The sequence below is a fragment of the Erinaceus europaeus genome, chromosome 12 (assembly GCF_950295315.1).
Source record: "Erinaceus europaeus chromosome 12, mEriEur2.1, whole genome shotgun sequence".
Classification (NCBI taxonomy): Eukaryota; Metazoa; Chordata; class Mammalia; order Eulipotyphla; family Erinaceidae; genus Erinaceus; species Erinaceus europaeus.
The window spans coordinates 92742780-92756477 of NC_080173.1; positions in this window are offsets into that span (position 1 = coordinate 92742780).

The following is a 13698-nucleotide window of genomic DNA, read 5'->3' on the forward strand; positions in this document are numbered from 1 at the left end:
GCTGAAATACCCCCCTCTTTTTGTGGGTGGGTGGGGGGCATTTTTCAAAGAAACAGACAGATTGACTAATACATTTCAACTTTCCTCCTCAGTGGAAATAGTTATCAGCAGTCAGCAGTCACACTCATTGGAAATATAACTACTGCTTAAGACATCGCTTTTTTAAACACCGCAGCTGTTAATATTGGCTATTCATGGGACGGTAAATGTATTTGGAGCCTTTTAAAAAAGATTGCAATAGGGAGTCTGGTGGTAGCTCAGAGGGTTAAGCACACGTGGCACAAAGCGCAAAGATCTGCGTCAGTATCCTGGAAACCCCCGGCTCCCCACCTTCAGGGAAGTCGCTTCACAGGCGGTGAAGTAGGTCTGCAGGTGTCTGTCTTTTTCTCCCCCTCTCTGTCTTCCCTTCCTCTCTCCATTTCTCTCTGTCCTATCCAATAACAACAACATCAATAACAACAGCAAGAATAAAAAAGCAACAAGGGGAACAAAAGGGAATAAATAAATAATTTTTTAAAAATATTGTAATAATCCAAATAGTTTGCAATACTTGATCATTTTTTGTACCTGTCAGGTCTTACCTTCATATACCCAGATTTCCCACCCCCAAGTTTAGGGGATACTAAAATACATGAAAAGAGGTTTTGGATAGTAGGTGACTACTAGTGTTCATCCAGCATCTTTCACTTTGCCTTCCTATCTCATTTCCATGAGCATTGCTCTGATAGATGTTCACTTTCTCACATATTCATTGTAGCTTCCCAATTTGCTTCCTTTAAAAAAATTTATTGTGTATTGGATAGACACAGAGAGAAATTAAGAGAGGAGGGAGAAAGAAAGAGAAACACCAGCAACACTGCTTCACCATTTTTGAAACTATCCCTTTGCAGGTGGAAACCAGGAGTGTGAACCCAGGCCTCATTTGGCTTTCTGAGTTTTTGATCAGATATTTCTATTCTTTTTTTTTTGTTGTTGTTGTTGTAAGTTTTATATTTGTCCTAATTTTAGATATTTTAACTTCTTGCCCTGCCAATGGTCCTTCATGCTTTGGGATTTAATGACTTGTTCTTCCTTCTTGATTTTTTTTTATTTGTCATTGATTTACAATATTATACGATTTTATGTATGTATTTGTGTGATTGCTTATATATAAAATTCACCACATACAACACCAAATTTCCTTAAATACCATATGGAGCATTCTGCCCCGGGCCCACAATGAATTTCCTCTGACAACCACCACAGTTTTCACAAAGTCCAAGGGTCAACTTAGTTGTTATTGTTATTATTATTTGCAAAGTAGCTTTCTCTACTTATCTATATTCCTTGTATGAGTGAAGCCATTTGGTAGACATCTTTTGCTTCTTTACTAATCTCACTTAACACGATCACCTCTAGTTTAATTCATTTTTTCTCTAGTAGTATAACATAATATTAGTCTTTTTTGTGGCCCAGTAATGCTCAATTGAGCATATATATATATATATATATATATATATATATATATATATATATATATATACCCTTTAACTTCTTTATCCAGTTATCTGTCACTGGCATTTAGATCTATTTCAATTTTTGACTGTTGTGAACAATGCACATAGGGTGCTTATATTAATTCTGAATCACTGTCTTTCTGTCTTTTGTATATATGCCTTGAAGTGGTATTGCAAGATTGTAGGACATTTACATTTCAAAGACCCTATACTATTTTCTGTAAAGGCTCACCAGTTTGCACCAACAGTGACCAATCAGGGATTTCTGAACCAAGTTCACTTTGTCAACACTTTTCCTGAAAAAGTTCTTTAAAGGTATGGTTTATATCAGTACATGTAGAGGACAAGCTTGAATCTTTTGAAAGAGAAGCAGAATGGTGAGTGTGATATAGAACTATGCCCTGTGATTGTACAACATTGTTACCTGCTATTAATCACAAATGAAAAAAATGGAAAACAGAAGAAGAAAAGAAAGAAAGAAAGGAAGAAAAATATAAATGAATGAACGAATGAACGAATGAATGAATGAATGAATGAATGAAAGGGAAGGAGGAAAACAACAAGCCCAAGCAGTAAGTAACATACAGACCTTGATCCTCTTATGTCAGAGCTCCACATAGGCTGGCATGGGCAGCGAGTGAATATTCCATGTCAAGACATTTGTTTCCCAACTTGACTCTCTTCTAGACTTTTATTGACAATTTTCACAATTCCGTTTTACCGCCCTTGGTTTGATAGCCAATAAAACACAATGCTAAAAAGAATAATGTAATGACTTAAAAATGAATTTGTTTCCTATTCACTTCAAGGGTAATCACAGATAGAGAAACTCATTGGCATGAGCCTTTTCAATTGGCATGTTGATATGTCCCCCTGGATAGGAGGAAGTGAGTGCTGCTAGGCCATTTTATGAATAGATATCTTTTCACTATTTGGCAACAGATGAACCACTCAGAGCAAGACCAGATGCAGAATAGCAGATGAGAAAGATAAATCTTAAGTTTCTCTTATAAACATGCTGTGTCTCAGGAATCAGCGTACTGGAGGAAAACAATGGGGAAGACTGTTTATCTTCTGTGCCCAGAATAAGGGCACATTAACAATAGCCATGATAAATGGAATCCAAGTTATGGGAAATGGAAAACCTTTTGCTGTAGAAAGTCTGTGAGGCAAAGATTGTCATTCATCCATTCAGCTGACCATTCCTGACTAGCCGCCATGTTGAATCTGCGTCACAGAAATGTGATTTTTTTTTCCTGGAATTCGTACTGGATATCAGTTCTGCCAGTGCCAAATATTCATTAGTATGTATTTAATCAACTTGAGAGACAATATAGTCTAGAATTCAGGACACAGGCTTAGAGATAGAAGACAGACTCCAGCTTAGGTGAGATAGATCACTCTGGGCAAGTTTCATGGGTCTATTTGAATCTCCCCATCTGCTAACTAGAATGCTAATAATCATCTCTTAATTTGTGAGACCTGGTTTTATTAATGCATGTATTATGCATAATAGGATCTGATACAGAAGTGATGATAAACACAGACTATCATTATTGTAGCATTTGATATTAAACTATCCTATCCTGGCATTGTGAATTTGAAATATATATATTTGAATTGTCAAGTTTCTATTTACCCAGCAACAAAATGAGGAAACAACACCTACCTATGTTCTTCATAACAAGGTTGTGATTCGAGTAAGGCAATATATGTCAAAGTGTTTTATAAACAGTAAGGTCTTATATCGTATAAAAATAATTTTTGTTATGTTGAGTCCTTAAAAGATCGCTGGGAGTCAGGGGAGACAGCATAATAGTTCTTCAAAAGACCCTCATGCCTGAGACTCCGAATTCCTATGTTCAGTCCTTTGCACTACCATAAGCCAGAGCTAAGCAGTATTCTGGTTATGAGAAAAAAGTCTATAAGACACACACACACACACACACACACACACACACACACACACACACATATAGTCAAAGGACATGAATTATGGTGAGGTCGTGTATGATACAGCAAATCCTAACAATAGGATTTTCAAAGTCAACCCAATTGCCAAATAATTTGATTATAGCAATAACTATCTATTGCCTTCTTAAAACCTAAGACAGCAGGAACCTCCCCGCTTCTTCTATAGATCCTATATTTCCCCCGGTTCTGGAACATCCAGGGTGGGGCTCACTTTCCTGCATGCTTCTCTCAGTTCATACCAACTGAGACTGTATCTGCTAATCCCAACTTAATCAATGCAATGAGTACCACCTTGGCATGTTTCACTTTGGAATATGTCCAGAGATGTCAGGCATGGAATGTCAGCTCTTCAGTCTCATTACTTGGGTGAGACCTTTCCTTTCATAGGATTTTCTAATTCCACTTCAGGTGGTTCACTCCCTAACAAAGACTCAAAACCTAGATATAGACCAGGTCCCATGAGATAGAGCATATGTTCACATGTATCCATAAATTAGGGCAAAACATATACCTGAAAGCAAAAGTGCACAAGTAGTCTGCAGAGTCAATATATGCAGCAAGTAGAAAGACCTAAAAAGACACCATAAAGTTCCTAATGAAATAGTGTCTACTTAGACTTAGATACTCTCCTCACCTACTTTCTAGTATAGTTCTCTCACTCACTCCAAAGATAACCTTATCAAAGAAAGGACTACAAAAGCTGAATAAGGGCAAGAGACTGGCATACTTTAATGATGACTCTTTAGTCACTATCAGGCTACCCATCAGCTGGGGCCCTGTCCCAAGATTTCCAAACAGACATGATGGGCCTAGACCTCAAATAAATCCCTCTTTCCATTGTTACTGGTCATCTCTATCAGGAACAACACAATAGACCCTTTTGTGGGCCCCCATAGGACCTTGCCCTCAATGTGGATCAACAACGATAGAGAGTGTTCCATCCTCCAAAGGGAGGCTGGACAATATATTCAGTCTTCCACCTGAAGAAGATGGGTCCAGAAATTGGGGCAGCTTGGAACATTCCTACTCATGACCACAGACCTACAGGATGCAGAGGTCACATAGGCTCCTAAGCTGAATATAGGTCCCAGAATAGATCAAATTGATGAGGTTTACAGTCAACAATACTTATACATCTTTCCCATATTTGGGAGCTACTCTCTTCCCTGATCCAGCTTTCTGGCCCTTTTTCCAGCATGACATCATCTCCCCAGACAATACATGGGTCCACCTGCATATCAGATGTCAGGCTCAGGAAAAAAAAAAGAAAGAAAAAAAAAAGAGAAAGAAAGTCATGGGTCCTTTGGAATATAACTATAATAGGCCTACTGGTTATTTACAAAATGGAGACCCCTTAATCTTCATCTGCAATATTCCAGCCTTTAGATTCACGATTAGTCAACAATTTGTTTGGCTTTATATGTTAACTCTTCTTTCAGCCATCAGGTTCCAGATGCTACTACGATGCCAATGGACTTCCCTGGGCAGATGACCCCACCAATGTGTCCTGGAGCCCCCCTTCCCCAGAGCCCCGCCCCACTAGGGAAAGAGAGAGACAGACTGGGAGTATGGATCCACCTGTCAACATCCATGTTCAGCGGGGAAACAATTATGTAAGCCAGTACTTCCACCTTCTGCATCTCATAATGATCCATATTCCCAGAGGGATAAAGAGTAGGAAAGCTGTCAGGGGAGGGGATGGAATATTGAGTTCTGGTGGTAGGAATTGTGTGGAGTTGTACTCCTCTACCATATAGTTTTTGTCAGTGTTTCCTTTTTATAAATAATAAAAAGAACTATACCTCTATTATCTTATAATTTTGTAAATCACTAATAAAAATAAAATAAAAAATTCACTACAAGGAAATATATTTATTTATTTGATTCCTCAATTTATCACTATTCAGTAAAAACATTAAAAAAAAAAAACAAGTCTAAGCACTTGGGCAGAAAAGAAAGTTCTTGCTTACAATCTCACTAAGTCATAACTTGTTGAGAAATGACTAGTAACTCTAGGGAGACACCAACACAATTTATGAAACACCAAGACAATAAATCCTTATGAGGAAAGATGAGGGTAGCATGAGATCCAAGCTGACCCAATTGTATGTACCCTCCACAGAATTAAACTCTTGAGGAGAAGAACAAGGAAACTGAAAACAGTCGGTGGTCCATTCCATTCAGTAGAGGCCAGCTCATCACACTCCCTGCTAAGTGATGCCCCAAGGGATACTTTTTCTCCTCATCTGTTGCTCCCTGGTCTAGTTTTCTGGCATCTCCTCAGTCAGCTTAAGCCAAAGTTAACTTCTGTTGCTTACAACAAAGGAGTATTCACTGAAACCCGTCCCATCTTTAGAAGAGAAGCAACAGAAAGCTTATCTCCTCAAGCTGTTTTGTGCCCTGTGTTTGTTGTCTCCTGTTGGGTGTGTGCCCTTAACAGTCCCTTTTTCATATCAATGTTCTTTTTAAAAAGAAATTTATTGATGTGTGACATTCTCACAGGAGTGAAGTGATATCTCATTGTTGTCTTGATTTGCATTTCTCTGACAATCAGAGACTTGGAGCATTTTTTCATGTGTTTCTTGGCCTTTTGGATCTCTTCTGTGGTGAATATTCTGTCCAAGTCCTCCCCCCATTTTTGGATGGGGTTATTTGTTGTCTTGTTGTTGAGTCTGGCAAGCTCTTTATATATGTTGGTTATTAAACTCTTATCTTATGTATGGCATGTAAAGATCTTCTTCCATTCTGTGAGGGGTCTCTTGATTTGGGTAGTGGTTTCTTTTGCTGTGAAGAAGCTTTTTAATTTGATGTAGTCCCATAGGTTTATACTTGCCTTAGTCTTCCTTGTAATTGGATTCGTTTCATTGAAAATGTCTTTAAAATTTATGCGGAAAAAAGTTCTGCCAATATTTTCCTCTAAGTATCTGATAGTTTCTGGTCTAACATCCAAGTCCTTGATCCACTTGGAATTTACTTTTGTATTTGGTGAAATACAGTGATTCAGTTTCATTCTTCTGCATGTTTCCACCCATTGTTTCCAACACCATTTGTTGAAGAGACTCTGCTTTCCCCATGTAATAGTCTGGGCCCCTTTGTCAAAGATTAGATGTCCATACGTGTGGGGCCTCATTTCTGGGCTCTCAATTCTATTCCACTGGTCAGTGTGTCTGTTCATGTTCCAGTACCAAGCAGTTTTGATGACAATGGCCCTATAATACAGTTTGAGATCTGGCAGTGTGATGCCTCCGGTTCTGTTCTTTTTTCTCAAGATCGTTTTGGCAATTCTAGGTCTTTTCTGGTTCCAGAGAAACATTTGTAGCATTTTTTCTATTCTCCTAAAAAATGTGCTTGGGATCTTGATGGGGATAGCATTAAATTTGTAGATGGCTCTGGGTAATATATTCATTTTGATGATGTTAATTCTTCCAACCCATGAACATAGAATATCTTTCCACTTCTTTGTGTCTTTTTCAATGTCTTTGAGTAGTGACTCATAATTTTCAGTATACAAGTCTTTCACTTCTTTGGTTAGGTTTATTCCTAGATATTTTATAGTTTTTGTTGCTATAGAAAAAGGAACTGATTTCTGGATTTCAATTTCTTCTAACTTAGTGTTTGCATAGAGGAATGCCACTGACTTTTGAATGTTAATTTTATAGCCTGACACATTACTGTATTGCCTGATGATTTCCAAAAGCTTCTTGCTGGATTCCTTAGGTTTTTCCATGTATACTATCATGTCATCTGCAAATAAGGAGAGTTTGACTTCTTCTCTTCCAATCTGTATGCCTTTAATTCCTTGCTCCTGCCTGATTGCTATGGCAAGAACTTCCAACACTATGTTGAATAGTAATGGTGATAGTGGGCAGCCCTGTCTAGTACCTGATCTGAGGGGAAATGCTTCCAGTTTTTCACCATTGAGTATGATGTTGGCTGTAAGTTTGCTATATATAGACTCCACTATCTTCAGGAATTTTCCATCTATTCCTATTTTTTGTAGTGTTTTGATCATAAAGGGATGTTGTATTTTGTCAAAGGCTTTCTCTGCATCTATTGATATGACCATGTGGTTTTTGGTCTTGCTTTTGTTGATGTGGTGGATCACATTGATTGATTTACGTATATTAAACCAACCTTGCATGCCTGGGATAAACCCCACTTGGTCATGATGAACAATTTTTTTGATATACTGCTGTATCCGGTTGGCTAGAATTTTGTTCAATATTTTCGCATCTATGTTCATCAGAGATATTGGTCTGTAGTTTTCTTTTTTGGTTGTGTCCCTGTCTGCTTTTGGTATCAGGGTGATGTTGGCTTCATAGAAGCTGGCAGGGAGTATTCCAGTGTCTTCAATCTTCTGGAAGACTTTTAAAAGTAGAGGTATTAGTTCTTCTTTGAAAGTTTTGTAGAATTCATTTGTAAAACCATCTGGTCCAGGACTTTTATTTTTGGGAAGATTTTTGATAACTGTTTCAATTTCATTAGCTGTGATGGGCCTGTTCATGTTATCCACTTCCTCTTTACTTAGTTTTGGAAGTTGGTAGGTAACAGCAGCAAATGCTGGAGAGGGTGTGGGGTCAAAGGAACCCTCCTGCACTGCTGGTGGGAATGTCAATTGGTCCAACCTCTGTGGAGAACAGTTTGGAGAACTCTCAGAAGGCTAGAAATGGACCTACCCTATGACCCTGCAATTCCCCTCCTGGGGATATATCCTAAGGAACCCAAAACAGCCATCCAAAAAGATCTGTGTACACATATGTTCTTGGCAGCACAATTTGTAATAGCCAAAACCTGGAAGCAACCCAGGTGTCCAACAACAGATGAGTGGCTGAGCAAGTTGTGGTATATATACACAATGGAATACTACTCAGCTGTAAAAAATGGTGACTTTGCCGTTTTCAGCCGATCTTGGATGGACCTTGAAAAAATCATGTTGAGTGAAATAAGTCAGAAACAGAAGGATGAATATGGGATGATCTCACTCTCAGGCCGAAGTTGAAAAACAAGATTAGAAAAGAAAACACAAGTCGAACCTGAAATGGAATTGGAGTATTACACCAAAGTAAAAGACTCTGGGGTGGGTGGGTGGGTGGGGAGAATACAGGTCCATGAAAAATGATGAATGAAATAGTGGGGGTTGTATTGTTAAATGGGAATCTGGGGAATGTTATGCATGTAAAAAAAAAAAAGAAGTAAAAAAAAAAAAAAGAAATTTATTAGTGATTTAATAAATTATAAGATAACAGGGGTACAACTCCACACTGTTCCCACCACCAGAGTTCTGTATCCCCATTCCCTCCACTGGAAGCTATGGTAGTTGTCCTAAGGTTGCAGATATGAGTTAACTATTATTTCTGCAACCATCTGTCTAAATTTGTATTTATTTGGCCCTTTTCCCCCATGGTCCCATATTCTCTTCTCTTTCAAGTCACACATACACCTATGACTATATCTAAATATACCTCCCTTTTTTTCCTCTTCACTATCCAGATCTTGGCAGAGATGGAGTTTAGAGTCCAATGGTCACCTTCCCCCTATCATTTCTCCCCTACTGGGAGTATAAGTTAAAATTACTTTAGGGGGTGCCAAAGGTGGGAGGTCTGGCTTCTGTAATTGCTTCTCTGCTGGACTTGGGTGTTGACAGGTGGATCCATACCCTCAGCCTGTTTCTGTCTTTCTCTAGTGGGGCAGGGATTTGGGGAGGTGAGGTTCTAGGACACACTGGTGAAGTTGTCTGCTCAGGGAAGTCAGCATGGAATCATGATAGCACCTGCAGTTTGACAGCTGAAAGACAGTAAGATATAAAGTGGGACAAAATGTCATATTAGTGTTTGTGAACATCACTGTCCTTTGCATTTTTCAGGCAAGTGTGTTTCGATTATCTAGAGATTGTTTCAGGTGTTGAGTAAACTGAACAGACAAAACCCTGTGACTTCTTATGTTATGGCTCAAACCAGGAACCTTAGCCAGTCCTTGCCCTTTGTGCTACTTGTGCTTAACCCACTGCGCTAACCGCCCGACCTCCAAGGGAAGAGCATTTCTAACAGAGGGAGAAGAAAACATGAAAGTGACATGGGGGAAAAAGCTTCCTCCATGTTGTAGGAGAAGAAAGCTAAAGTAAAGGGAGGGGAAGCGATATGGAGCTCTGGGGGTGAGCACTATGTGGAAATGTACCCTCTTATCTTATAGTCTTGTCAGTATTTCCATTTTATAAATAAAAATAAAAAAAAAGAAAGTTGATGTAGCTTTGCTGTGGGAACCAGCAAAGGGAAAAATAGCAAGTGTGAGTTCAGGGGAGTGATGTGGGTGGGGTAGGCAGGAGGGCCATTGTTTGGACTTTGGTTTCTTTGTGAGGAAGTTAGGAAGGCAGTGGGCACACAGCATATGGTTATCTGTATGTCTGTCTTTTGTGTCCAACCCTGATCTATTTTATATATATATATACATGTATATACATGTATATATGATTTATTTGTGTGTGTGTTGAAATGGGATCTCATGCATGTGCTATTTCAACAGTCCAGGGTGCTTTTTCATTCACATAGACAGAAAATGTGAGAGGGAAAGAGACCACTACACTGGAACTTCCTCAACTACACACAGAGAGAGGGGGGTGGGGGAGGTCACTACACTGGATCTTCTTCAGATAGAAAATGAGAGAGAAAAAGAAAGAGAGAGAGAGACTAGAGAGACTAGATACTGGAGCTTCCTCAGATACCATTGCATATCCTGTGTAGTGCCAGGGCTCAACATAGTCCAGGGAGCTATCTATAGAAATTCCTCTACCTCATACATGCAGATCCACTTTTAAAAATGTTCTCAGTTTTTAGAAAAAATTTATTAAGTCTTTATTTATTTGTTGGGTAGAGACACCCAGAAATCAAGATGGAAGGGTGTGATAGAGAGAAACAGAAGGACATCTGCAACACTGCTTCAGCATTCTCAAAGCTTCTTCCCTGTAGATAGGGACTGGGAGCTTGAATCCAGGCCCTTGCACACTGTCATATGAGCATTCAACCAGGTGCACCATCACCCGGCCTCCAGATTCACTTTTTACTCAAACTCAAGCACCTATCAAGTGTGATTTCAGACCCATCTCCTCCCTGAAGTCTTTCTTTACATGAGCAGGCCTTAGCAATTTTGCCTGCTTCACAATCTCTCTCAGACTAACTTTTATACCCTCCAACAGATATTTAGCACACGTGCCACCCTTTCCTCAAATTTCTTCTGTGTGATTTCTTTGTCTATCTGAAAACTATAGATTGTAAACTTATGGAACAAAAGTACCATGTAGCCTCCTTGAGTGCTTGATGAAAAGCAGTTTCCTGTTGCTTCAAACAATCTCTAAGGCTCTCAGTAGGTCTGGGTTATGTTTCAAAAGGTTTACAATGACCCCTTCTTTCCTAGAGGGTTTTAAAAAGTTACAAACGAATGAGTAACTAACTAACTACAAGGCTTGCTCAAGGACCAGCACTGAGTTACAGTGTAAGACCGATCATCACAGTTCATTAAATTGGAGTTGTCTAGGGAAAGTGAAGTTCCAGGCCTTGGTCAAGCAATCAAGGAACTCAAGGCCAGGTTAGCCCGGCCCAGGGTCTTTGCCTTGACCTTGGAAAACAAGCCTCAATTGTCCACTAGGACTGTTGCTAGCGTGGAAATGAATTCTTCAGCTCTGCAGCTTGAATGGTATAAGCAACCCTGTGATCCCAGATCCCTAGCAAGGTTAACTAGCCTTCTATAAACATTAACACCCCTGGGAATGGAGTGCTGTAATTACGGAGAACTAGACCACTGCCTCTAAGTACTTGTCAGTTTACAGAGCTCGTTCTGCAGACTGGAGTGCAAATGTCATTTGTGTGGCGATGTTTATAGCAGCCACAAGTCTGTAAACAGGCCACCTCGGCCACAGATGCTGGAGCTGTGTCTTAATGGGAATGCACGTGCCAAAAACCAAGGTGCTGAAGCATCCCCGGACAGATGTCTGGACTCAGAACTTCTCCTAATCCTTCATCGTTCTCCTATTACTCGTATGAATGCCAGGGTTGTAAGTTAAAACATCCTAGTTTTAGTTAGCAGAAAAATCGTGTTGCTTAGATGTTAGTCCCACGGTATTTTCCTCTGAAGTCAGAGTCAGTATATATGCCTATTTCTCAAACTCCTATGTTAATGTGCATCGTTAATAGAGCCAATGTGAATTAAGGCTTAAGAAATTACCCTTGTGTATTAACAATAAAGGACTTCTAGATTGTGCAAAGCAATTTCCTTCTAAGTATTAGAAGATTAGTTGCATCTATGCTACTATGTAGTTATGTTATCTGTGCTGTATTCTTAGTATCTAAATATAAGCAGAAACAGGATGAGATATCCAATATCCAGTGTCTCTTTCTATTTTCACATTCTGTGGCACTCTCACTATCTATCTATCTATCTATCTATCTATCTATCTATCTACCTATCTATCTGTCATTTGTTTACCACTAATGTTATACTTGGTGCCTGCACAATGACTTAAGTATTCCCAGTGGCTATTTTTCCCTCTTCTTTCTTTCTGATAGAGACAGAGAGGTGAGAGAAAGGCACTCCCAGCATTACTCTACTACTGATGAAGTTTTTCCCTACAGGTGGAAGTCAGATATTTGAACCCAGGGTTTCACACAAGGAAATATGTGAGCTCTAACAGATATGCTGATCCCTGACCCAGCTATGCACTTGTTTAGGCCCTGTGTATGTGCCTGTTTTCTAATGAAGAGATGGAAAATGTATTTATAATCTCTGATATACTGAAAGACATCCTGTTAAAAGTCTGTATAGGTTTTAACGATGGCCCTTTTGGTCATTACTAGGCCACCTCATCATCTAGAGATTCCCACACAGATATGATGGACCTAGACTTCTAACAGATCACTTTCTCCACCATCACTAGTCATCTCCCTCAGGAACAGCATTATAAACCCTCTTGTGGGCTTCCACAGGACTTTACCTTCAATGTAGAACAACAATGGTAGAAACTGCTTCACTCTCTGAAGGAAGGCTGGGTCAAGATACTCTGCCACTAGACTGATCCTGAAATGAGTGTAGCCTAGAATGTTCCTAGCTACGACCATGACCATGAGCTCAGACTGACAGGGATGCAAAGGGTGCACAGTCTCCTGTGATAAATATGAATAGACATGGGCCCTAGGTCTGATTGATGGGCTTTATAGTTAATGGTATTTATATACTTTTCCCATATTTGGGAACTTTTCTCTGCCCTGATCTAGCTTTCTAGTTCTATCTCCAACTCTGAAACCATCTTCCCAGAAAATACTTTGATCTCACCTGCATGTTAGCTGTGGACCTCAGTGAAAAATTAGTAAAGTCATGGATGGACCCCTTGGAATATTAAGCAGACTGTTTAGTTTCTTCTAACATGAATACCTTAAATCTCATCTGCTATACTCTTATTTTTAGGTTCCTGATTATTAAATAATTAGTTTTTCTTTATATCCTAATGATTTTCAGCTACCAAGTTGTAGACGCTACCAAGATGTCAACCTGACTTTCCTGAGTAGACGACCTCACCAGTGTGTCCTGGACCCCATCTCTCCAGAGCCCTACCCCACTAAGGAAAGATAGGAACAGGCTGGGGGTATGGATCAACCTGTTACTTCCCATGCTAAGCAGAGAAGCAATTACAGAAGCCAGACCTCTCACCTTCTGCACCCCATAAAGATCCTTGGTCCATATTCCCAGAGGGATAAAGAATAGGGAATCACCCAAAGTAGGGGAAGTGATGTGGTACTCTGGTGGTGGGAACTATATGGAATTGTACCCCTCTTATCCCACAGTCTTGTTAGTCATTACTAAATTACTAATAAAAATTTTTGTATAGGTATATGAGGTAAGAAAAAAAATAACAATCAGCGAAGCGCAAGGACCAGCGTAAGGATCCTGGTTCGAGAACCCTCCTCTCTCCCGCCCCGTCTCCCCACCTTCAGGGGAGTCACTTCACAGGCGGTGAAGCTGGTCTGCAGGTGTCTATCTTCCCCTCCCCCTCTCTGTCTTCCCCTCCCCTCTCCCTTCCTCTCTGTCTTATCCAACAACAATGGCATCAATAACAACAACAATAAAACAACAAGGGCAACAAAAGGGAAAATAAATAAATAAAATTTTTTTAAAAAAAGTAACAATCAGTCTTACAATGGTGATTACTTTGCAATGTTTACAAGTGTCCAATTTTCTATGTTGT